The sequence below is a fragment of the Podarcis cretensis genome, assembly GCF_951804945.1.
Source record: "Podarcis cretensis genome assembly, chromosome: 14".
NCBI classification, from domain to species: domain Eukaryota; kingdom Metazoa; phylum Chordata; class Lepidosauria; order Squamata; family Lacertidae; genus Podarcis; species Podarcis cretensis.
The window spans coordinates 51583863-51610565 of NC_137183.1; the positions used below are offsets into that span (position 1 = coordinate 51583863).

A 26703-nucleotide genomic window follows, 5' to 3' on the forward strand; every position below is an offset into this window, starting at 1 on the left:
ATAACACCCACCTCTAGGTATTACTGAACTCCCAGGCAGCATGACCAGTGGTCAGGGATGACGATGGCACTCTAAGAACGTTTGGAGGACCACAAGGGGTCCCCATCCTTGCCCTCAGAATCAAGAAGTGGTTCAACTTCTGTAACACTCTTGCTGAGCATCTCCCTCTTCCCCCCTCCCTCCCCCCCCTCTCTCTCTCTCACACACAAGCACACAAATATAAGAAGTGAAATGCTACCGGAAGATATTTGCATACAAATAGCTAAAGATGGTTCTTTAATAGGGACCGACGGCCGACTCGCTAAAGAGGCCTCTAGGGGGCTGTGGGCTTTTACCTTTGGCACAGAGAAAGCAGCGTAGGTTTTTTGGGGTGCGGGGCTGTAGGCAGAGTGATGGATACAAAGGTGCTATGTTTTCGTACGCGGGGTGGGTGGGTGGGTGGGTGCATTATTCCCTGTTAAAGACCAGCACTGTATCTGCCGGCTCCCCTTCCAACTTGAATGAATGGAAAGAGATGTGCGTAAAGTTTCCTTCAAGAAATTTTCCCAGGAAGTAAGCGATTTAAAAGCGCGTGTGTGAGTGCGCGCGCGTGCACTGCCTCCCTCAGTCTATTGTTTCCTTTTCCCTATTCCTCCCCCACATCCTCAATATTCAGCTGGAGAGAGATCGAAGGCCTGGCTGAAGAATTTTTTAAAAAATATAATAATCCAAGTTTGCAGGGGTTTTTGTTGGAGTGACTGATACAAAATAGGGGAAGGAAGGAAGGAAGGAAGGAAGGAAGGAAGGAAGGAAGGAAGGAAGGACGGGGGGGGTCGCGGATTGGGGGAGGGGGGTTTCCCCGTGGAAGGCGATTTGCTCGCTGGCTCCGCTGCCGCCTCCCGTTGACGGCTCGGTTCTCCTCGCCAAACAATCAGCTCGGAGACGCTTCGAAGGCTTTAACTTCCATTGGATCTCCCCGGCGAAGGAGCTGCACACACCCTCTTCTTCCTCCCCTCCCCTTCCACCCATCTATCCATTCACACACACACACACACACACACACACACACACACACACACGAGTCTCTCTTCAGCCCCTCCCTCCTCCCCACCTCCTTCCCAGTCGGTGGACTCCTACATTAAACCTTTGATCGGGCTTGCAACCAGACGGAATCTCTCGCTCGCTCTTCCCTCTGCCTGACTCTCTCCGTAAGCGGCGGGCGTCCCCTCCCCCTTGGGGCCTCTCCAACAGCAAAAAAAGAGAGAAAGAAGAAGAACTGAGAGGAGGAGGGAAGAGAGAAAGGCTGACTGCTCCCCCTCCAGCTCTGATCTCCCCCCGCCCCACCCTCAGCGTCTCCCGGGAATCCTTCAAGGCGAGGCGGCGCTCCGGGATCCACAGACTGGTCGGGCTCCTTCGCTTCGCCTCCGACCGGGATGGTGGCGAGCTCTCCGCCGGCTCCTTGACGCAGTGAGGGCGGCCGAAGGGAGAAGCTGCGGCTCTCGCTCCTTCTCTCTCTCTCTTTCAGGCCGCCAAAGGATTTGTCTGAGGAGGGGGGGGGCAGAGAGAGCCTGCCTGCCGGGAGAGGACGCTTGGGGAGGGGAGCTGAGAGAGAGAGGGAGCGCGCAAGAGAGCGAGCGAGCGAGCAAAGAGGCGGAGGCGCAGCACCGGAGAGCGAGCGAGCGAGCGAGCGAGGCTGGCCGCCCATCGGGTCCTCCCAGTCGTGTTTCAAGAGGGCGTCGGGGCTGGGGAGCCGCTCCTTTCCTTCTTCCTTCCATGCCGGAGGCAGGTAGGTAAGCCTGGCGGGGGGCGAAGCTCCGGCTTCAGCTCGGAAGGTGTGTGTGTGTATATATAGATATATATATAGCTCGTCTTTCTCTCCCCCCCCCTCCCAACCTCCACCGGCGCCGCAATAGCTGAACGGGAGATGTCAACCGCTAGGATTATGAGTAGTATTGCCTTAAGCAGAGAGGAGGGGGGTGCAGGCTGGGTCCCCCGTGGCTCTCCTCTCTGCCAGATCGTGAGCCTCCTGCATCAGCTGAGCCTGAGGGGCGCACGCCGCCCAAACCCACCTACTCTAGGCATTCATTTGCAGATTGAAACACGCACAAACAGCACACACACCATCTTCAGCCTCCAGCCACTTCTGTTCCTTGCCCTGGATTCTCTCCCCCCCCCCAATCATCCCGTGACAGATGTTTCCAGTGCTAAGCCTTTCTGTGCAGCTCCCCCACTCCCAGCCCGAACCTTTCCTAGAGGCTCCATGTGCTGGGGGTGGAATAAAGGGTTCGGGGTCCCCCGCAACCTCTCCTCTCCTTCTGGGTCCAAACTTGCCTCCTTGGACACACAAGCTGGGAAGGTGGCGCCTGACTCCCTGCGGGTCGCCCAAAACTTTTCTGCGCCGCGCCGTGGGCTGGTTGGGACATTGGGGTGCAGGGCGGCTCTGGGTGCAGCTGGGGCGAGCTGGGAGCTTAACCAAGGCTCCCCACTCCTCCCCAACCCACCCCCCGGAGGGAACCAGGAGAGAGGGAGGGAGGAGCTGCTCTGTAGGTGCTGGCACCCAAGCGCGCAGAGACTCTTCGCGAAGTGGGCCTGTTTCAGCACCAGCGGGGAGCGGACAGCTCCCCGATGCGAATAAAAGACTCCGCCGTTCTCGACCGCTCTCCCAATTTCTCTTAAAGGTAGTTCACTTTAATCCCCACAGTACAAATATTTCACTTTTCTCCTTTCTCGTTCCTCCTTTCGATGCCCACCCTTCTTCTCTTGGCGTCCGGTTCCCCCATTCTAAGTCCTCAAGTAGCCTCGTCACTTATTGGGAAGTTAATGCAACTGTTGCGGGGGGGACGGGGGGACGGGGGACGACCAACCGTCCTGCCCCCCCCCCCCAGCTAACCTTGCAATCCCGGTGTTTCTGGAAAGGGGAAGGAACCGGCTAGATCGAGGCACCACTGCCGGTTTCGTCTATAACTCAAAGGCATCGGGACTGTCGGACGTAACAGTTCGACCCAGGTTTCAGTCCGGAATCAAAAAATTGCTGGGTGGATGAGACGTCCTCGGTTGGTCGGTGGGGAGGGGGTTCCTGAGGTTGTTGCGCACGGGCGTCTGTCCTAGAAAGTCGGGAGGGTACTGGTGGTTAAAGAAAGAAGAAGAGGAAATGTTCCTAGGGCGAAGGAGGCCCCCGCAAGTATGTGTGTTTCTTTGCCCGGGCGACTGGCTCCGAACCGTCGCTTGAAATCTCCCTGACAGGTTAACTTGCGCCTTGGATAAAGCTGTTTACTGGTGGCTGTAGAACTTGTCGAAAATGATTAATGACCCTGATTGTCAAAGTGGAGGGAGAGAGAGAGAGACCAAGAGAATGAGGCACTCCCAGAGCTTAGCTCTCGAGTCCTATCGGCTAGATTTCCCGGGTCTGAAGGCTCACGAGGCCATCTCCTTCCTTGAAGCTAAGCCGCTCTCGTTCTGGGCAGTGTCTGGATGAGGGGGAGCCAGGAGACCACATGCACGTCGTCTTGAGTTTCAGGACTGGAGAAAGGCAGGGTATAAATGGAGGAAAAGGATAATGGTGATAATAGTAGTAGTAACAATGTATTTTGCTTTAGATTTTTTAAAAAAATTCTTTAATGGACTTTCCTTGATTAGCATCAGGCTTTAACTTCACCTATGGCTGTGCTCCGGAACCTGATCCAACACGAAAAACAAGCCCCCACCCCAATGTTGTGTCACCGACAATGGATAGCCAGACACTTCTGGAAAGCTCATAGGAGGGCATGGACAGACCCCCCCCCCCCGTTCTCTCTGTCTCTCCGCCCCACTCCGCCCGCAGACTTTGAACGCAAACGTTTCCTTTCTCTCTGAGAGCTCTGTCCTCCAGGAATGTTTAGGTTCCAAGCTGATCTTGCTTAGGAATGTAGTAACTCCAGGTCTGTGTGTCTCTGAGCACGTAAGTGTGAATCGCGCTCCTTGCCGAGTAAGCCAGGTGACTGAACCGAGTTGGGTCGAATACGGGGGGGTTAAAGCCACTAGAAAAAGCTACCAAAGGATGGAGAAGTACACTCGGTGTGGAAATTAACGACTGACCTATATTCATTCATTTCCACCCAGCTCCAACCGCCATCCGCAGATAGCCAGTCAGCCTCGATCCACAATCCGTTTAAGCTTCAACCTTTCTCAAGCCACTTCATTCCCCATGAATGAATGAATGGATGAAGCGGCTCAAGAATCGGGCTTGTGTCCCAGGATCGCTGCTTTCCTGGCCGCTCAGAGGACTGCTCATTCCACTCACCTTGGCAACTTGCTGTGAGCTCAAGGTGTTCCCATACAACACTCCTCACGCGCCCTTTATAAAAAAAACCCCAAAACAAAATAAATAAATAAATTTAATTTATTTAAATAAATAAATAAATAAATAAATATGGGCTTCCTTTTTGCAGTCGACCCGACACACACCTCGTCTTGATTAAATTCCCCTGTGCTGTAGGTCGTGTTACACTCTGGATCACGGCCTTGTTCACCCCCATCATCCGCTTTAAATGCTTCCAAGTCTAACTTCTTCCCTTGCTTAAAAATGTGGCAAGAGCCGGCCCTGCTGCGCATGAGCACCGCCTCCCCCTCCCTCCCCAGTCTGCTGAATGGAGGCCTGGACATCTGCCCCAAAGTCCGGCCCTAATGGCCCCGCTAGCTAAGAAACGCGCGCACAGACCTCCTTCTGCCGCTCTCTTTCCAGTCCAGAGACGGGCTTCACATCCTCTCCTGCGTACATCAAGCCAGCAATATGCAGAGCTGATTGAAACGAGGCCAGAGGAGAGTTATAGCCTGTTTTAAAAAAGAAGAAGAAAAAGCACAGACAGATATTTTAAAATCCTCTCTCGTCCTTGGCAAAGTTACCCCTTTCCCCTAATCGATTCTGCTGGGGGCGGTGAAATCGTGCCGAAGGAGAGAGGGGTTCTTGGTGATGGACGGTCCAAAGTTGAGACACGGGCAGCTGGTCAGCACCCGATTGGGTCTGGTGGCTCCCGGGTGCGTTTTATGTCTCCCTCTAAATGTCTTGCGTGTGGTGGGTTCTCGGTTGTTGCCCAAATACATATATATGATATCTATACATTGGCGTACGATGCTTAGCCGGTGTCTGTATTGCAGCTTTAATTAAAATGACAGATGTTGCCGTAGAGTTCCACAGAATTAATGATAAACACAGAGGAACTTGCCAATCAAGGCGGCTATTGTTCGACATCCAGCGGAGCTTTTGCCAAAGATCCTTGATTGCATTTGAATGAAGTCGAGCCAACAGGGCGGCCTACCCAAGCCCACCCCCCAGCTGGGCTGCAAAAGGCTGGCAGAAACGGGAAATGGAGAGGGAGGGAAACGCTGCCCTCTTTCCCTCGCGCCCCAGAACATATGGGAGAGAGAGAGAGAGAGAGAGAGAGAGAGAGAGAGAGAGCAGCTTATTACACCGTGGCTACGAGTCTGTCTGGTTGACTCGCCCTGGACTCGCAAGGCACGCGCAGCAGCGGGCCGCCAGTTGCACAGATGGACAGCTTCGTATGTGTTCAGCTGTGCCACAGATTGCATCCCATAGAACTTAGTGATTCCGTCATCCTCCAAAGAGTGCAGAGCCAATGGGTTCTGCAAAGGCTTCCGTTGAATTCAGGAAATGGAGGTAGCTCGGCGATAGAGCGTCTGCTTGGCATGCAGAAAGTTCCAGGTTCGAGCCTATCTCCAGGTAGTTCTCGGAGAGGACCTCGCCTGAGCCCCTGGGGAGCCGCTCCCAGCTGGTGGGGCAATCGGTGCCTCGGCTGAGTAAAGGTTATGCAGGCTCCTCGCCAAACAAAGAGGCCTGAACTATCCTGTCGAGTCCTTCTCTAACACAGACTGCCCCTCTCAGAAGTTGTGCTTTCCTGGTCTTCAGAAACTCCCGGGTTCAATCCCAGCATGTGTAGAGAAGGCAGGGAGAGGCTCCCTGTCTGAAACTCTGGAATGCTGCTGCCAGTCCGAGTGGGCAGTGCTGAACTAGATGGGCCGATGGTCTTTATACTGACAAAGCAGGTTCCCATGTGCCTATGGATTGCAATTCGTGACTCAGCTGAGAAATGGCCTCAGTGGTAGTGAGAGCACACACACACACACACACACACACACGGCTCCCATCATTCTATCCCATTCTACGATGCTCCAGAAATTCGACCTGGATGAGGTTATGCGCAGATGAGTAGACGTGATTCTCACGGGCTGCGCTGTGCAGATTTAGGGTCCACCCGCTTCCCTCTGCCTTCCGTAGAAAGGAAAGGGTTTTCATTCACCCCGTAGGGAGAGCGATGCGGAGTCAAGCCTCAGATCAGGGTGGCCTTATCTTTTCTGGCTGGCTCAAGTGCTTTGATCGCCCCCTCCCTCGTTCCAAAAACACCCTATATATAACCATTCTGTAAATCACCATCTCCAACCCTGCCTTTATAGGGTGTGTGTTGTACGTACAGTGCAAGCGATCCTGCTAAACCGATCCTTCTGGTGGGTCCAGTGTCCGGATAGAGCGAGGCAGGTTCGGTCCTCCGTCAGCTGAGTCCCAGCTCGCAGCCCGTCTCCTTTGCCCAAGACTAGGAGCCACTGACAGTACAGCCAGGACTGGTTTGGGTCCCGTTCCTCCTTCCTGCTGGAGCGAGAGACCAAGAGGGCAATGGAGAGTTTGGGGAAGCGGCTTCCAGCGGGCGAGTGAGTCTGTTGCAAGCCTCTGCCTCTCCCTCTAGCCTGGCCCCATTCCCCCCACCCCCAATATAGATGCGGGAGAGAAAACGTGAATCGATTGCCTCCCCTTTTTGTGTGTTTGTTTCTGCCCTAGAAGCTTTAAATGTGGGTGAAGACAAAAATGAAGGAGGAAAGGGGGGGGCGAGGGAAGGGCCGCATGCAGAAGACTCCAGTTTCAATCCTCCGGTAGGGCCGGGAGAAACCCCTGTCTGAGTCACTGGAGAGACGCTGCCAGTCAGTGTAGACAATGTTGGCTTGACCCGATGCATGGAAGCTTCCCACGGAATTCAGCCCTGTATCCAGAGCCATGAGGACTGGAATTTTTATTTTCAGAAGCAGCACCATAGCTTGGAGGTAGAGCATCTGCTTGGCATGCAGAATGCCCCATGCCCTAGGCTGGGAGAGACTCTTGCTTGAAAGCCAGAGAGCCACAATACTGAGCTAGACAGGCCAAAGATCTGACCTCAAGGATAAGGCAGCTTCCTATGATCCTAATACAAAATAGATATTTTTTTCCACGCTGTCATGACTGTTATGCTCCACAGGAGTCAAAAGTCCATATGAATCCATACTGCGGCCAAGCAAAATGTTACACAATAGTGTGCAAGCTTCTGAGTTCCACAGCACTCTTCAGCAGACTACTTTTTTTAAGACAGAGGAAGAGAGCAATGGCTATTGCAAACCTGGATGGTTTAGCTAATACCAACAGCCTTATTCACCCCACCCCTCACTCATTTATTTTTAAAAAAAACATCTAGTGGCATGAGGAAGAGTTCTGAGGAACTTGAAAGCTGGCCTACTATTATAGGACATTATGCTTGGCCTAAGAAAGGTATCACCCGAATATGGACTTTGGGTCCATAACGTAACAACTGTTCCTCTTTGTGTAACTGCATGAAGTGCGCCTTCCTTCAGGGATCATCTTGTTTACATGAACCAGATAAAGAAAGAGAGGGGAAAGCTGGCATGAGAAGTCTGAATGGCAGGTTACTGATCTCTCAGAAATCAGAATACCTTTTAGCAACATCTCACCCTGTTCCCGAAGGGCAAGAAGGGAGAGGGGTGAGCCTCTGGCAGCGAGTCTAGCAGAGGTACTAAAGTCTCCTTCTGCTTCTCCAGGTACTCCTAGTTCTTTAAAAGATGGGGGACCCCAGATCTGCCTAGCTGGATCTGTCTTCTGACTGTTTGCTCCTGTATTCTTGTCACCTGCTTTTCTGGAGACTACTTTCAAGGCCACAGCCTGCCTTCCCCAATGCCAGTCAGTTTCACAACAGTGTGCCAGTTGCACTAGGAAGCCTTTCCATTCTTAGCTCTGGGGTCACTGTGGACCACAGTTATGCTGCCACACATTTCAGAGCCGGCTCTGCTATTGGACAAGGTGAGCACACAGTCTTTTCACAGCAAGGCCTTGGATACAGCAACAATGAAGGGCAGAAAATGATTTAATTTATCCTGATAGCTTTCCCTGAATGAAGGGTTCATTTAATGTCTAAACTTGAATCCTTCCACAAGAATAACGACGCAAAGCTTAAATATTTGAGGGAGGCAGCCGTGATTTAGTCCACAGGTGCATGTTACATCACTAGATCTCTCATGATTTAGGAGCTGGATACACTTGATGGCTGACAGTTCAATGTGTGAACTAACTTCACTGGAGAGGATTGAATTTAAAGCGATCTGGGGGCATATGAAAGTCTGGATGTAGTGCTTGTTTTATGACAGCTCACTCACGTATAAAGTCATGGGGTGGAGATGCAGTCAGTGATGGACATGCACATGTGAATCAACTCTAGGACTGATTTGGACAGCCCTCTACAATCATTGTTCTGTGATCTCATAGCACCTCTGTATATTACTGAATTCCTGATTTTATACCAGAGGTGGGAGCAATTTGAAAAAGACTGAGTGAATTTGATTTCGTATCTCTGTGACTCCAACAATGTGTGAATGCTTGAATGTCCTGTATACCTGAAGGAGCATTTCCACCCCCATCGTTCAACCCGGACACTGAGGTCCAGTGCCAAGGGCCTTCTGGCGGTTCCCTCATTGCAAGAAGTGAGGTTACAGAGAACCAGACAGAGGGCCTTCTCGGTAGTGGCGCCCGCCCTGTGGAATGCCCTCCCTTCAGATGTGAAGGAAATAAGCAGCTATCTTCTCTTTAAAAGACATCTGAAGGCAGCCCTGTTTAGGGAAGTTTTTAATATTTAATGCTGTATTGTTTTTAACACTTGATTGGAAGCCGCCCAGAGTGGCTGGGGAAACTCAGCCAGATGGGCGGGGTATAAATAATAAATTATTATTATTATTATTATTATTATTATTATTATTATTATTAATGTGAGAAACAGCCATCATGGGTCAGGCAGAAGTTTCACATAACTTCTGCCCCCTTTTATGTATTGCTGTGCTTTTCAAATGGAAGTCACTATGATGTTGTCTACCTCTGTGCTCATCAATCATGGGCTCCCAAATATTGGTGGACCACAATTACCATCATCCCTGATCTAAGATGAGTAGGGAAGATGGGAGATGTAGTCCAAGAACGTCTGGGAGGTTAAAGAAGACTATATAGACTATATGTTCAGGGCTGCTCTTTGCCTGTGTAAGTACTGTTGAGATTTTAATCAAGTTTGAAATGTGATGGTGAGCCAAGGCAGAATCCTTCACCCAGCTGGAGCTTCATGTTCTTCTGTTGTTATTTCTATTGCCAATTGCCTTCAGATATGGTTTGAAGGTGCATTGGGTAGCCACCTTGAGGAAGCTATGTAGGTTTGAGGTCTGGACACTTCTTGGACAGGAGACCATTTAGGAAGATAGGACAGGAAGCTGCCTGATACCAAGTCATGGTCCATCTAGCTCAGGACTGCCTGCACTAACTGGCAGCAGCTCTCCAGGATTTCAAGCAGGGAACATTCCCAGCCCTTTTGGGAACTGAACATGGGACCTTCTGCATGCAAAGCTCTACCACTGAGTTACAGATCTTCCCAAAACAGAATCCACCCAAATAAGGACTTGAACCATAATTTAAAAGTCTGATGCTCTTTCTATCAACTGAGCTATCCAGGCTTCCACTTGGGAATCCATGTATGTTACCTTGAGTTCCATGATGGAAGAAAGGTGGTATATAAATGTAATAAACAAAGAATAACATGACATCACATTGAACAGATCTTTTGGAGTGCCACCTGTTCACAAGTTCACCTGCAACTGGTGCACACAGCTATGTGTGTGACCTGTCCAGAAACCCAGATTCTCTACTGAATTTAGGTCTCCCATATCCAAGTTCGCTTGTTTCCATTGGGGATGCACAAGTTGCTGAGGACAAAAATAAGTATAGCTGACAGCGCCCCCTGAGGACATCCCCTCCACGTCCCCAAGCCCAAACCCAACCTTCTCCAAGCTGGTGCTCACCAGGTATTTCAGACTACAACTCTCATCATTGGTGACCATCTGCTGTGCTGGCTGGGGCTGTTGGGAGTTGAAGTCCAACAATATCTGGTGGTGGAAGAAAGTGTCCAACAGATCTCAGAAGAAGGAGTCATTCAGCACTCAAATATTGGACAGCACCTGTAGACCTGCATTTCAGCAGGAATGGGGAACCTGTGGCCCTCCAGCTGGACTCCAAATCCCATCACCATTTACTATTGGTAGTGCTAGCCAGGGCTGATGGGAGTTGTAGTCTAAGACATTTGGAGGGCATCAAGTTGGGGAGGACTGCCTCAATCAATCTGTTTCCAATAGTGGTTGCAAGTGCTTTCTATTGAACCATCAAAGTTTTGCTATAAAAGAACTTCACTGGAGTAAATAGTAGGCATGGCGCCCTCCTGTTAATTCTCATGGAGGGGGGAATAACCTTTCAGCCTTCCTTCTGTATTTTGAGACATATGGGGGTTACCTTTCTACAGGTGCTTCTAGCACGGCCACTAAGAAATGCTTACCAACCACACCAGCATCACCCACTCCCCCAAAAAACCCCTCTTTATTCATTTGGGGAAGGGCTATAATTCAGTGGTAGAGCATCTGCTTTGTGTACAGAATGTCCTGGGTTCAATCCATGTCATTTTCAGATAGAGAAAGACTCCTGCCTGAAACCCTTGAGAGGCTGCCAGTCAGTGTAGACAATACTGAACAAGATACATGAATGGTATAATGACTTGGTATAAGGTTCCTATGTTCCATCCAAGCTCCTAATTTTTCTTTGGAGACTGGCAGTACCACCCTCCATACCACCTTCTCATCCAAAAGGTCCCTTGGACATTCAGGCATCATACTTGTTCACACACACATCCAATGAGCATACAATACTTGTTTGCTTTTTCGGATTGAGGAACCATTCAAGTAAGCTTGAGCACCCCTTTGACTGACCACCAGTTGGTAAAATCAGAAACATAGGATTGTCTCCTTAAGCATCCAGATGTGGAAGTTCCATACCTATGATACACAGTGACACAGGTGTAGGTGAGGAGGAGGTTTCCCAAAGTTGGTACCCTCCAGCTCCCATCATCCCTGACCATTGGCCATGCTGGCTGGGTCTGATGTGATTTGGACTCCAGACCTTCTGCAAGGCACCAGCTTGCAAAAGTCTGATGTTTGAGACCCAGGAGGTAGAGTCTTGTTGAGATCAACCAGCCGTGCCTACGCTGCATTGGTATCTCAGCCTTCGTGACAACCAGCTGAATGTGTGAACGTGACACCCCTGAAGAGCATTTCCTTCGAGACTCACACCACACCACAACTGAACTTTAAAATTCTCCTGCTGAAGGCTGTGATGAGAACCACTGGCTTGAAGAGGGAGAGGGTTATTAAACTCAAGGAGGAGGAGCGAGGTCTATAAGCAGCTATTACTCTCTGAGCTTCTAATTATGTCCAGAAGTAGTGGGCCACTGAATACAAGAGTGGATAACCCTTCTAGCCTTCCTTGTGGACTTCCCAGAAGCATCTGATTGGCCATTATGAGAAGAAGGATGCTGGCAGGTCAGTGAGGCAGAAGTCTATGGACCCACTCAGAAGAATGGGTAAGAACAGGCATAGGCAACCCTCGGCCCTCCAGATGTTTTGGACTACAATTCCCATAATCCCTGACCACTGGGATCATGGGAGTTGTAGACCAAAACATCTGGAGGGCCGAAGGTTGCCTATGCCTGGATAAGAACTTCCCACTCTAGGAAAAATCATAGAATTGCAGAATTGGAAGGCCTCATCTAGTACGACACCCTGCAATACAGGAACCTCAGCTATAGCATCCATGACAGATAGCCATCTAACCTCTACTTAGAAACCTATGCCCTTTTAAAATGTGCCTCTTTCTTTTGGGGGGGGGTGCTATTGGGTTGTTGTTTTATTTTGATTATACGTATTGTGGTTTTTATGTTGATCTTTTCTGTGAACCACCCTGAAACCTCCAGGTATAGGGCGGCATATTAATTAATAATAATAATAATAATAATAATAATAATAATACATAGAAGCCTCCAATGAAGGAGGAACAGCCTGCTGGTTGCACCAGTGGCCAACCAGAAACATGTTGGAAACTCATAAGCAAGACCAGCGCACAAGAGCAATCTCCCCTCTTGCAGCTTCCAGCAACTGATATTCAGAACCATTTACTGCCTCTAACCAGGAAGGGAGAGCAGAGCATAGCCACATCCTGGCTAGTACCCACTGATAGCCTTGTCCTCCATGAATTTCTCCAGTTCTCTTTGAAAGCCATCTAAGTTGGTGTTCAGCACTGCCTCCTGTGGGAGCTAGTTCCACAATTTAGTGTTGGGGAAATTATGTGATTTTAGATTGCTAGTTCCGTAGCCTTACAGCTCTCCATCTCCCAGCCTTCACCAACCAGGTGTGCTCTGATGTTTTGGACTACAACTCCCATCAGCCCTAACCAGGTGGCTGAGGCTTATGGGAGTTGTAGTCCAAAACATCTAGCGGGATGGTCAAGACTATTTCAGATGGCAATGGGTATATTGTTATTACTACACATGTATCCCACCAAAGTTTCCTCCATGGAGGTGACATACATAGCTCTTTCCCTCTCCATTGTATCCTCACAAAAACCTTGTGAGGTAGGTTTGACTGAGAGACAGCAGCTGGCCCAGCAAGCTCCATGGCCAAGTGGGGATTTGAACCCTGGTCTCCCAAGTCCTAAGGGTGGCACTGTGGGTTAAACCACAGAGCCTAGGGCTTGCTGATCAGAAGGTTGGCAGTTCGAAAGCACATCAAAGTGCAAGTAGATAAATAGGTACCACTCCGGCAGGAAGGTAAACGGCGTTTCTGTGCGCTGCTCTGGTTCGCCAGAAGCGGCTTAGTCATGCTGGCCACATGACCCGGAAGCTGTATGCTGGCTCCCTCGCCAATAAAGCGAGATGAGCACCGCAACCCCAGAGTCGGCCGACTGAACCTAATGGTCAGGGGTCCCTTTACCTTTACCTCCCAAGTCCTAGCCCAGCGCTCTAGCCACTACACCACGCTGTTCGCCTCACTTCTCAACCTGGCAAGTCAGTTTTGAGGCAGTTGTGGGGGTTATTGTCTTGCTCATTTCGGTCCCAAATCTCTCCCCTCCAAAGGGTATCTCTTGATGGGACCACTGATCCCTGATCCGTTGGCTTGTCCACACAATACACTGGAGGCTGCAGCCGTCACGGGACGGGAGGCGAACGTGGGGACGCAGTAGCCCTTCCCCGCCTTTCGAGATCTCGAGGGCTCACTTCCAGGGGGCGATCATTTCCTCCAAAGCTGAGCCATTTGACTGGGTTGGTTCCGCCGCCAGCAGCTTCCCCAGGCGCCGTCTGGGTCCCCGGCTCCCGCTGTCAAACAAACCCATCGTGCGGCAGCTCCAGACGGCCACGACCTCGGGGCGAAATCCTCCCGCCTCGCGTCCTGACGATTTGGCCTTTCTTGTAGCGACAGGGGCCCCTCCTTCCACCGCGACCACATTGACGCCGAGGGCCGCGGAGCGCCTCCTTCCTCCCTGTGCGCTCGACGCAGTTCGCTGCCCGCTTGCATCGCATGAAATATTTAAAAGTTTGCAGTATTGAATAAAGAGATCATTAATATAAATTGAATCCAATGTTTCCAAGCAAAAGGGGAACGGAGTTGCCATCGCTGTATATAAATGACATCTATTCCAGGCACCCGAAAGAGCTGGTGCCGGTACAGGCGCATTTTCAATTAAGTCGACGCATCCCCCAAATATCCTCTGAAAGGAAGGACAAACACGAGTCTCTTCCAGCTCTCTCTGGAGAGGCCGTTGCGGAGTGAGCTTCTCGCATGCGGGGCGGAGGCTCTGCCCCTCGCCCAAGGCCCTTCTCATTGATAAAACCGGTCGGTGACCGGACTATATGTTCAGCAGCAGACACGCGATGCAAGGGCGAGCGCACTCGAACGTGTGAACCGACCCTACTGAAAAGCTCTAGGTGCGAGGAAAGGTTCATCAGGAATGAGCCTTTCGCACATACAGGGGCATAAGGTTGTGTGTTGCATTCATCAAGTGATGGTCATACACGTGTGAACTTGCCCCATGTCTTAGGGGAAAGACTGGGCAGAAAGAGAAACCGGATACAATGCGGGGGTGGGTAAGCAGGGAAGTACTCAGGTCACAGTCTCTCTGTATGTGTCTGTGAGTTTTGGGACTTATGCCGTGGGCCTGCTCTTGAAGAAAGGCAAGTGTTCACACGTGCGAAACGTCACTCCATTCCTCAACACTTGAGGCTTGGCAGGAAGCAGAGTGTGTGAAAAGAAAACTCCATTGCGTTTCAGATAATCCTGTTATGAAAGCCTTATCAGTGATGGCTCCCATTCACACGTGCAATTGACGCTCTTGCCCAGTGATGGATATGTACGTGTGAACCAGGCCTTCTTTCCCAAGTTTGCAGTTTCAGGAAAAGAAACCTCGCAGTCAGCAAACTGATTATCAAATCCCTCCAGATCAATGACCTCTGGCTCTCCAATTAAAGAGAAGGCGATTCCTAAACGAGGAGACCTATTGAAGACCATAGGATTACAACTGAGGTGGAACCATCAGTGGTTTTCTATGACCCGCCGAGAACACTTCCGACAAGGAAACGGGGCAAGCTCTTTGGGGTTGACTCTTCGTCTTCTTTCTTGCAAAGGCCTATTAGGCACCGGGGGGGGGGGGGGGGAGGCAGCCGCGCTGGGAGAAACGCGAGATCCTTCAGTGAGGTGGAGAAAGAAAAATATTATGCTGTCAGGTTCGTTTGCCTTGAGACAGTTTTACAGCCTCTCTCGCCTTGCTGCTTCCCCAAAGTGGCGACTGTAGCCAAGAAACATCCCATAAAAACTCAACCAAAAAACCACGCTCCACAAATCCGTGAGTTTATGGGGCATGAGACAGGAAACGACGCTGTTCCAAGTTTGCCTAACCGGAAGAGTAGGTCAAAGGACTAAGGGAGGAGAAAGGGAGGCAGCGAGGCTGAAACTTACAAGTTACCTGCTAATTTCAGAACACACAGCCTCCTCTTTTGGGAAGGAACCGTAGCCCAGTGGGAAAACACCTGCTTCGCATTCAGAAGGTTCCAGGTTCAATCCAGGGTCTAGATAGACCAATAGCCAGTATAAGGCAGCTTCATATATGTTCACTATCTTCTCTCTTCCTTCCTCCACGTGTGGGATTTTAAAGGATTTCTGACGAGCTAGAAGCTCCTTTGGCTTCTTACTTCCGAGTAAACGCGCGTTAGGATCGGGCTGCGCACGACCGTGGTCCTAAACCACACACACAGCCGAATCCCCAGGCATCCTTTGGAAGGGAAGTGGGGGAAACCCCGCTGAGTTAGATGTCTGGCTGCACCGGGGGGTCTGCGTGAACGCAGTGCCAGTTGCCTCGGAGTAAATGTACCTAGGATCCGATCCCGCGTTCCAGAGTCCTGCTGCTACCTTAGACATCTAGGGCTTTCTGCTGATGGCTGCAGAAATCCACCACCCACCCCGTCACCTGTGACAAGGACACGTGTGGGTGGCCCCATATATGTCAAGCCCCACCTGGAGTACCGGTTTCAGAAGGGTATTTCTATCAAGATAATCAAGGATCTGGAAACCAAGCCTTATGAGGAACGGTTGAGGGAGTTGAGTGTGTTCAGCCTGCTGAGAGCTTATATGATGTTGTTGTTGTTTAGTCGTTTAGTCGTGTCCGACTCTTAGTGACCCCATGGACCAGAGCACGCCAGGCACTCCTGTCTTCCACTGCCTCCCGCAGTTTGGTCAAACTCATGTTGGTAGCTTCGAGAACACTGTCCAACCATCTTGTCCTCTGTCGTCCCTTTCTCCTTGTGCCCTCCATCTTTCCCAACATCAGGGTCTTTTCCAGGGAGTCTTCTCTTCTCATGATGTGGCCAAAGTATTGGAGCCTCAGCTTCACGATCTGTCCTTCCAGTGAGCACTCAGGGCTGATTTCCTTCAGAATGGATAGGTTGGATCTTCTTGCAGTCCATGGGACTCTCAAGAGTCTCCTCCAGCGCCATAATTCAAAAGCATAAATTCTTCAGTGATCAGCCTTCTTTATGGTCCAGTTCTCACTTGCATACATCACTACTGGGAAAACCATAGCTTTAACTATACGGAACTTTGTCGGCAAGATGATGTCTCTGCTTTTTAAGATGCTGTCTAGGTTTGTCATTGCTTGTATGATAGCCATCTTCAAATATCTGAAAGGCTTTCAGACGAAGCAAGCTTGTTTTCTGCTTCTCCAGAGCCCAGGATTCCAGTGGCAAGAAAGGAGGTTCGTATTAAACATTAAGAACTTTCTGAGGGTGGTGGACTCTCCTTCGCTGAAGGTTTTTAAACAGAACCTGGGTGGCCATCTGTCAGAGATACTTTTGCTGCGATGCCGGCATTGCCGGGGATTGGATTAGATGACCCTCTCAGCTCTACGATTTTATGACTCTAAGTTTCACCAGCAAAAAATTTACTCGCAAGTAAGCCACACACACCCCCACGCTTTTCCTGGTCAACAGTCCTGGTTTACTGCCTGATGAGTAGGCACAGGGATGGAGTGCGATCCTATCCTACTCAGAAATGAAAACCCATCGAGTTCGATTCCTCCTAGGATCTAGGCCCCCGACGTTACTTCTGAATAAACATGACCAGGATTGAGCTGCGTGAAAAGCTGGAGGATGCTGTTGAAGACTCGCTTCATATGGATTAGTTCTCCCTGCGGTTGTTACAGCCTGGCAATCAGATTGGTTTTTTTAAGAAAGCCACGCAGAAGTAAAGTCTCCCGTCTTTTCCCCACCCGTCTCCCTTCAATCAGGGATGGCTTTGGATTTCCATATGCCGTGTGGGGACTCCCGGTGTGTGAAGTCGCCTCTTTAAAACGGAGCGGCTTCCAGAGAAGGCCGAGCTCTGATTGCCGCAGGAAAAACCCGAACAGTCCCGTGACGCCTGGAGGAGGATATTTATGACGGCCTGGGCTGTCGTGTGCCAGAGTCCACTCCTTCAGATGCATAAGGAGGGATCGTAAATTGGCAAGCAGACAAGACTCCTGGGGTTGGTGATGAGATGCAAAAGGCAAAAGTGCAGCATTTGACAATTCGGTTAAAGCTAGAATGAAAAGGGAGCAGCTTCCAGGGCTCGGGGCTTGCTGCTGCGCATCTCAAGAATCACAGAACTGCAGATATGGGAGGGACACCTCAGGATCATCCAGTCCAACCCGCTTAGCTTCTTTCCTCTGATTGCAATGCCAAGGGATCCAAAGGGCCGTCTAGCCAATGCAGGGATATGGGAGAGCGGGGGATACGGTCTAGAGGCGGCGGCGGTGAACTGGAACCAGTGGCCACGTGTGAACAGAGTCTGGTCTAGGGTGCGTTCGGCGCAAGGAAGCTTAGCTGCCCCTCACTTCATGCACCGAATAGACCGTGGTTACTTTGTTGGTCTCTATCAGATAAAAACACCTTTCGGATTAAACAGGGCTCTTCTTCAGGCGGAGGAGTTCTCTGTGCCTTTCCAAAGCTTGCAGCCTGCTGGCTAATAGAAAACTCCAGATATCCGAGGTCATTCAGGCCTGCTCTCTGAGAAACCAGCCGTCCCTTTTGCGGAACCAGGTTCAGCTTCCTCACATGCCCCTTATTTTAATGTACTGGTGCTGGTGTGAATTTGCAGGCTGAGGTGAGGGCGGGAGGTTTGCACCTTCGTCATTTCTCCTCCATTTAGCTTGCCCCCCTTCCTTCCCACCCACTCCGAAATATGGCCTCGGATGCCTCGGCGGAAAGGCGGTATAGAAACGAAACGAATTAATGAATGAATTCATTTCATCTCGTTTCTCTACCGCCTTTCTGCCCAGGCATCCAAGGCGATCTAATTTTTTAAACAGCACTACGACAAATCGTATCTCATGTATAACATGTTGTTTAATACGAATAAATAAGAATAATTCAGATGTAGGAGTTCTACGCTGCACGCACCCCCACCCCCAAACAAATCCGGATGTTCCTTGATCTTGATCTCATACACACCTGGTGAGATGGTTGGCTTTGATCACCACAAATGCTTCTTCCTTGCCCGTTTGTCCACGCCAGGATTTTATTACTGTCTTTCTCCTCCCCTCCTCCTTACAAAAAATAAAAATCTCCCTTTACTATCGCTGGACTCGAGGCAGCTCTTTTGTATGCCGGCTGAATTGGCCAGCTGCTTTGCCGAGAGAGCGAGAGAGGCGCTGAGATCGTGCTACGGATACAGAGCGCCGAGAATTAACGGGGGGCGGGGGGGGGGCGGAGAGCGATTTCTATTTTCTAGCTGGAGCTTTGAGGGGGCTGCAAAGCCGGAAAGGTGAACCTGGAAAACCAACGCTTCCCCCCTCGACCTAAACGAGGGAGGGGGGCATGTTTCAGAGGAGATGGGGGCAAAAAAATTATGGGGGGGGGGAGTCAGATCCAGTTTCACCCCGCTTCTCAGTCTCTTCTGATGAGCGTTTACACGGAAGTAAGTTCTACTGAATTCAACGGGGCTTACTTAGTGGCGGCACCAGTAAATAATAATAATAATAATAATAATAATAATAATAATAATGATGATGATGATGATGGGCAAAAGAAGGGGGAAAGTATATTTCTAGCTAGGCGAACTGTGCCTCATGTGTTAAGATCCCTGAAAGAAAATAACAGGATTTGTCTATGACAGGAGTTCAGCAATGGAGGGGGGGGGGAGTGGAGCAGCGAGCTCTTTGCTGTGGGGGCGCTTGGCCCCCCCGCCCGTTCTCCGGCGCCGCCTATGGGCTCCGTGAAGATAAAGGGAACGGAGCATTTAGTATTGCGGCTGGACGGCTCCAGCTTTAGGCGTCTCTGCTCAGAAGGAAAGCCCCGCCGAGACGGCTGGTCCCCTCGAGGCTTCCTCGCGAAGCAACGTGTTCAGGATCGAGGCTATCCCGGGACAAGCGCCTCCGCTGAATCGGAGAAGGGAACGGCGCCGGTGGGAGGGCTTCTAACTCCGTAGATCGGGAGACCCGGCGATGGGCGCGGCGTAGAAACCGACCCGACCGTCGGTCAAATCGGCATCGGCTCTGGACCTCCGACGCCCGCTTCTTGCTTTCATTCCCTCTTAGATTTGGGCGCGGGGTGGGGGGTCCAGACACCCGTCTTTCCCTCCCGCTGGCCGGCCCCCTGTGCCCACGAGGGGGCGGCCAGGCGGCGCTGGAGAACCAGCTGCGGAGAATCGACGGGCGCGGAGAGGAGAGCGCTTAAGGCGCGGCGGCGGCTGCTGCTGCCGTCCAGGAGAACAGAGGAACGGTCGCTCGACCCACCTGGGCTGGCTGCCTTCACAGAGGGAGAGACAGGTAAGGGAGCAGGAGTCCCTGCGGCCAGCGGCCACCCACCCTCCCCGTCTCTCCTGCCCAGTCTGGCCACCGACCTAGAAACTTTGTGAGAGGTCTAAAGAGGAAAGTGGGGGCGGCGGCTTCGGAACTATATAGCCTGTATATAACTAGATATACAGCTCCCCTCACCTCCTTCTCTGATTTTGGACCCCAATTCCCCCCCCCCCCTCCCCCAGCAAGCGAATCCAATGGTCAGCCACGGTGGGAGTTCTAGCGCCAGCGTGGTCTCCTGCTCAGAGTGTCCGACTGGGAGACCAGAGTTCGAATCCCGGCCCAGCCAGGAAGCTCACTGGGTGACCATGTTGAGGGGGGGGGCAGTCGCTGCTTGTCAGCCTAGCCTACCTCACAGGGTTCTTGTGATGATTTAATGGAGGGGGGGGGACCAGGCACGCCACCTTGAAGGGGAAAGAAAACGATGCGTTACGTATTTTTTTAAAAATGCATAAAATAATGTAAGAATCGTGCACTGAAATAATTTTAACTGTAATAAGCTTCTACTCTGAAGCTGTTTAAGCCCCCAATTCTCATCCGTTCTAGCCAGCCTGGCAATTGAGCCAGGATGGTGTAGTGGTTAGAGGGCCAGATTAGGACCTGGGAACCCTGGGTTCAAATCCTCTCCCATTCAACCTAACAGCCTAACCTACCTCACAAGGTTGTTGTGGGGGTTAAATGAGACTTGGGGGGGGGAGAGAGAACCATGTATGCTGTCGAGCTCCTGGGAGGTGGGGTGTAAATGTGATAGATTAGATAGATAGATAGATAGATAGATAGATAGATAGATAGATGTCCAAAACATTTGGAGGGGAAGGGGGCGTAAGGTCAGAGATAGCCGCTGGTCCAAAAGGACATTGGATGAATAAATGCTGGACAATTTTTTAATTTATTTTGCCTTGTTGTCAGTCATATAACTTTCTTCTCCTTGGCCAGAACCTTTTGAGATGTAGGAAGAGGATTTATTGCATTGTTTACTCCAAAGCCCCTGGATTTAAGGGAGCTTACTCCCAAGTAAATGTTAGAAAGGAGGAATACACCATGATGCAAGCTGGGCTTTAGCCCAATCCCTTGTCCCTTAGAGCTGAATCTTGGAGTTGGCATTTATGAAGGTTAGAAATTCAGAGACTCAGTCCAGGCTCTGTCTGGGGTGCAAGGAGGTTCCCGTGACTCTGATCAAGCAGGAATGGCCACCAACATGGGTGGCATTAAAAGAGGACTGGACAAATTCACAGAGGAGAAGGTTAAATGGCTACCAGCCATCATGGCTCTGCCTTGCTTGTACTGTGGGAGGCAGAGATGCTTCTGAAGACCAGTTGCTGGAAGCCAGGGAGTGAGAGAGTGCTCTTGCGCTTGGGTCTTGCTTGCGGATTTTCCACAGGCATCTATGGAACAGAATGCTGGACTAAATGGGCCATTGGTCTGATCCTAAAATCACCTCTTATGTTCTCATGGCCTTCAGTCCACACTGGAGCGATCCCTGCCTCTGGCGATAGGAGCAGAAAGGGCCACAACTCTATCGTACAGCATCTGCCTTGCATGCAGAAGGTCTCAGGTTCAATATATAGGGAGGGACTTTATCCTGAAACCCTGGAGAGCTGCTGCCAGTCAGTGTAGACAGTTCTGGGCTAGATGGGCCAATGGGTCTGACTCAGAACAAGACGGATTCCTATTTGCCTATGAGACAGCAAACATAGCCATGTCTGTCCTAGGATTTAAATGCAGCAGGCACAGCCAATGTGGAACCTTCCATATTTTGGGGGACTACAGCTCCCTTAACTTCAGACCACTGACCATGTTGGCTGGCATCTTTCTGGACACCGCACTGGCTATCCCTGAAATATGTGATAGCTCAGTCCACACACGGTTGGGTCATTGGTTTGAGCAAAGATTCCTGCATTGCAGGGGGTTGGTGTAGATGTCCTTTGTAGTCCCTTCCAACTCTACGATTCTATGCACAAGGGCCTAAGGCTGGCGATGGAGAATGTGGACCTCCAGATGTTGTTGAAGTACTTGAACTCCTCATCAGACCCAGCCATCATGGCCAAGGTCAAGGTTGATGGGAGATGTGGTCCAGCATCATCTTGAGGGCCACAGGTTCCTCATCCCTGATCGAAGTCAATCTCCCCCAGGTGGAAGCAAGGAACGCCAGGTGAGAATGTCCCCAACAGGTGGCTGTTCAGGTAGCGCCAAAGGTCCAAGTTTAAATCCCCACTGGCTTTCCAGGTAGGGCTAGGAATGTTCCCTGCTTGAAATCCTGGACACCTGCTGCCAGTCAATGTAGACATTACTGAGATGGACCAATGGTCTGATTCAGTAGAAGGCTGCTTCCTCTTTTCCTATGTCCCCATGTGCTAATAACAGCCAGCCTGGATCATGGAGGCCTTGTCAGATAAACGTGAGTGCCCATCCCAAAGGCTTCACCAAAGAGGAGATACACACAGTTGCTTTCTTAAGAAGAGATGGGGACCATGATTTTTATTTTTATTTAAAAGGTGTTGGATATGTTCTGATGACCATTTCCCACCTGTCTCCCAACCTAAGGCGCAGCTGGAGCTGGATAACTCTGAGTTATAGATAATGGAGATTTTTTCAGAGCTGGGTATCTGCTCTGGTCCATAACGATCTCGCATCGACGTCACTCCAACACTGAAACCTTTGAGACAGGCAGGGTTTGGGGTCAAGCTCCTAAAATAGCTACGAGGACACATCAAAGATAAGGGAAAGGGCGGCCAAGTTGAATTTTTCAGTAAGGCTGTAAAAAAAATAAAAAAAGAATTTCTTGATCTATCTTCCCTGAAGTTATACTCTGCTCAGCTTAGATTTTTTTTGAAGTTAGTCCTCTTTGGAAGTGAGGAGTGATGTGTTACTATAAACCCAGGGGATGGAAGGAGATGTACACATGTGTTGGGTGTGTGTGTAGGGGCGTTCACAGGTTACATTCAATGAGGATGCAAAGTGTGTGTGTGTGTGTGTGTGTGTGTGTGTGTGTGTGTGTGTGTGTGTGTGTGTGTGTGTACTACACAAACCAACAAGCGTTTGCTCTTTCACTGCAACTGTAAAACCTCCAGGTCACGGGGAGGCGGAGGCAAATAGGTACCGGGGCATAAACCGAGATGTGTCAGAGGGACGCTGGAAGGAGGTGCAGATGGGAAATTTGTTTTTTTTGGGGGGGGGTGGGGAGAATGACACTGCCTCTCACCTTGGCTAAAGGAGAGGTGGAGTATGAGAAGACTGGCGGTGGACAAGGCGCTCTTCACAAGCTCAGGAGCAAGGGAGCCAGCCTTGACTGGGGCCCCGGGGGAGGTGAGTCCCGGCGTCCGGGCGTAGTTGGCTCAAAGGAAACGATCTCTTTGTCGGTCGGAGTGGGGTCGGGAGGTGGCAAGGAGGCCAGAAAACCTTGCCTTAAAGAGGGGTGGGTGAGTGTTCTGTTCGTTTTTAGTTGGGTCCCCTGTTTGGCCTCTCCAAATGAGCCAAGAGGCGATCTTTGTCTTTAAAACATCGGGAGGGGGGGCTCCCCTGCTCTTCTGCCCCCCTTCTCGCCAAACAGACCTCCCTCCCCCGCTCGCCCCCGTTCTTTGCTCTTAAATGTGAAATGTCATTAGCCCGCTAAATCGAAGAACGCAGCGTGAAGCTGCCCACGGCATTGATCTGGGCTCGCAGTGGACTGCATCTTCATTAAACTCCAGGGGGCGCGGAGGATAGAAAGGCGCGCGCGCGGCGGGGGGGGGGGTTAGTCTTCCTACCCCCCCCCCCCCAGCACACACTCCAGCCCCTGGGCTGCAAGCTGGTGGTCGGGAGGAGTGGGAGCTTGGAAGGGAGAGACGCGTATTAGTCTTGTTGTAAAAGAGCTACGAGTGCAGGACGGCTCCTCTCTAGCAGGGTTGGCGCGTTAACACGATTCGGGGTTGATTCGAATCCATCGGTCCTGGGCAGCCGGCCAGTCAGGTCTCTTTGGACTTCGTGGGTCGCACCTACGCCATTCATTTAAAGGAGCCTGGCTTCCCCTAAAAGAACCTTGGGAACTGTAGTTCACCTCTAAGAGGACTACGGTTCCCAGAACAAACTACAGTTCTCAGGGTTTTTGGGGAGGTGGGGGGTGGGGAGGCATGTGGTTTAAATGTATAGTCTCTGATGTCTCCGATGTGTTTGCACACACTCAGTGGGACCTGGGGCTTCTGCCCCCTAAGTCCTGGTTGCACAGCTGGAACTGGAAATTGGAGAAAAGTATTGTCCCAGAAGACTGTGTCATCCAAAAATTGACTCTACCAAACCTCTTAATCTGGATTTCGTAGCTCCCCCTTAACATTCCTGAGAGCTATCTTCCCCTCCTCACTGTCAGAATGGTTTATGGTTAGCCAGTAAAAACATGTGGACCCCCTTTTCTCTCAGTCCCTCCCCCCCCCCCGCTTTCAATGCCTGCTTGTTTGTTTAAATAAAGCAGTGAGTGACCCAAGGTTACCCACTGAGCTTCGTGGTGGTGGTAGGAATTTGAACCCTGGTCTCCCAGGTCCCAGTCCGACACTCTAACCACTACACCACACTGTCTCTCTTAGGGAAACACAGGCCCCGTCAGCTTAATGTGGATGGTGAACCCCTTTTGCCTCCTTTAATTCCCCTTTGTCCAGCCAGCGTTCTCCTCCAACAACTGCTGCCCCAAACTTTTTCCTCGCTTAAATCTGGAGATTCCTCATGCTTTGAAAATCCAAATACGAAAGCTGGACTGATTGCTTTGGAAATCTCAGGAGTTAGGCAGTGTGGAATGGCAGTAACTGGCGAATGCTGCATAGGATAGCCATGTTCAAATATATAAAAGGATGTCACATAGAGGAGGGAGAAAGGTTGTTTTCTGCTGCTCCAGATAAGTGGACACGGAGCAATGGTTCCAAACTACAAGAAAGAAGATTCCACCTAAAGATTAGGAAGAACTTCCTGACAGTAAGGGCTGTTCGACAGTGGAATTTGCTGCCAAGGAGTGTGGTGGAGTCTCCTTCTTTGGAGGTCTTTAAGCAGAGGCTTGACAACCATATGTCAGGAGTGCTCTGATGGTGTTTCCTGCTTGGCAGGGGGTTGGACTCGATGGCCCTTGTGGTCTCTTCCAACTCTATGATTCCATGATTCTATGATCACGGAACTGTAGAGTTGGAAGGGCCCTCGAGGGTCATCTAGTCCAACCCACTGTAAGGCAGGAATCTTGCCCTCCGCCGTCCCTGGGTGGGCTCGAACCACTAATCTTCTGCTCAGTAGCCAGAGACACAGACATTGTGCCACAGACATGAATGAGGGGGAATTAAAAGAGGCACAAGGGATTCACAATCCACATTAAACTGAGGGCCCTTAGTGAAACATAGTGGAAAGTTCATATTCTAGAGTTTCAAATCACCTGGTCTTGCTTTTGAAATGAAATGGATGCTTCCAGATCCTGGAACTCCCTCCCTGGAGAAGCCAGACGGGCTCCCTCCTTGTTGTCCTTCCACTGGCAGGTGAAGACTTTCTTGTTCCAACAGGAATTTGGGAACTGACTGCTTTTAATGAAAAGGCTGCTGGCATGCTGTTTCTATAGTAATTTTATGCAGTCATACCTCTTGTTACGTTCGGGTCAGGTTACGTCTTTTCAGGTTGCATCCCGCAGCGACCCAGAAGTACCAAAAAGGGTTACTTCCGGGTTTCGCCGCTTGCGCATGCGCAGGCGTTCAAAATGACATCATGTGATATGTGCAGAAGTGGCGAATCGCGACCTGCGCATGCACAGACGTGGGTTGCGTTCTGCTCATTCCACGTATATATGCAGTATATGTACAGTGGTACCTTGGAAGTCGAACAGAATCCGTTCCGGAAGTCCATTTGACTTCCAAAATGTTTGAAAACCAAAGCGTGGCTTCTGTTTGGCTGCAGGCAGGGCCGTAGCTAGGTGGTGGTGAGGTGGGCCCCCGCCAGGGCTGCAGGCGAGTGGGGGGCACAAAATCGGCTTTAAAATATGTCCATAAATAAAAATATGGATTATTGCCTCATAAGAAAAGGTTTTAAATAGAGGGTGAATTGAATGAGTGGAGGGGGCGAGGTTGGAGGAGAGGTGGAAAGAATAACTAATTTGTCCATGGGTAGGGGGCGCAACCTGGATGGTTCTGCTGGGGTACAAGATCACCTAGCTATGGATCTGGCTGCAGGAAGCTCCTGCAGCCAATTGGAAGCCACAGAAAACCCCCTCAGACGTTTGGCTTCCAAAAATAGTTTGCAAACTGGAACAGTCACTTCTGGGTTTGCGACATTCGGCAGCCAAAACATTCAGGAACTAAGCTGTTTAAATTCTATCAATGTTTAATATAAAAAAATGACCCCCCCTGTTTTTAGTGGTTCTTATTTTTATCTGCAAACCTGCCTGAGTCCTGTCAGGGGGGAAAGGCAGGGTTATATATAAATACAGTTTTCTTTATTACTACAACTACTACTATTATTATGAAGGATTCTCCACCATTTTTTTTAAAAAAGAAGTTTTGGGTTTTGTTCAAAGCAGCTTTTTGCCATTGGTGGGTGTTATGTACTGAGTTGAATAGGATCCAAACTGCAGCAGTCTGATTGGTCCTAGAACAATAGGATCCAAAATGCAGCAGTCTGATTGGTCCTAGAACAATAGGATTCAGAATGCAGCAGTCTGATTGGTCCTAGAACAATGCAGCAGTATGATTGGTTGGCAGGAACCACCCAAACATGCTCCAGATAGAAGTGAATCCACAACCTGATTGGCTTACAGTAGAATTCCGGAATTAGCCAATCATGTACAGCCCATTGTGTAAATAATGTATATAAAGCAGATACTTTGAGGGGACTTTCATTCATTCCTCCTCACCACTATGAGCTGAATAAAGAGCATGAAATCACTTTGCAACTCTGAGTATATTTCAGTGGGTGTCTTCAAGCCTCTTCTGCACCTCAGCACAGCCCCCATTTTGCAATCCCTGGCACAAAGCTGTCCATGTTTGACCACGTCCGAGAAGGGCCTTTGAGCCGCAGTCGCTTTACAATGCGGAGGGTTAGCCTTTGCCAATATTTCACATGTTCCCTGCCGCTGTGTAGCAATATCTATCAAAAACTACCTGAGAGATGTCTTGAGAACAGAACCCCATCAATTTTGTATTGATGTTCCTCTGTCCACCAATTAAAAAAATGGGTAGATGTGGGATTTG

General features: G+C 50.4%; 1 protein-coding gene across 4 annotated transcripts in view; it reads left to right on the forward strand.

Moving 5' to 3' along the window:
* Positions 1-1044: 1044 nt before the first annotated feature.
* Positions 1045-26703, forward strand: part of ELFN1 (extracellular leucine rich repeat and fibronectin type III domain containing 1) — a 267561-nt gene continuing 241902 nt past the window's right edge. Inside the window, exon 1 of one of the 4 annotated variants that reach the window (XM_079953771.1) lies at positions 1045-1769. The gene's annotated coding sequence lies outside the window, so the exon portion shown is untranslated. Of the gene's footprint in view, positions 1770-18594; positions 18640-18935; positions 19490-26703 lie in introns of those variants that run through there. The other 3 variants (XM_079953769.1, XM_079953772.1, XM_079953770.1) reach the window with 3 other exon arrangements.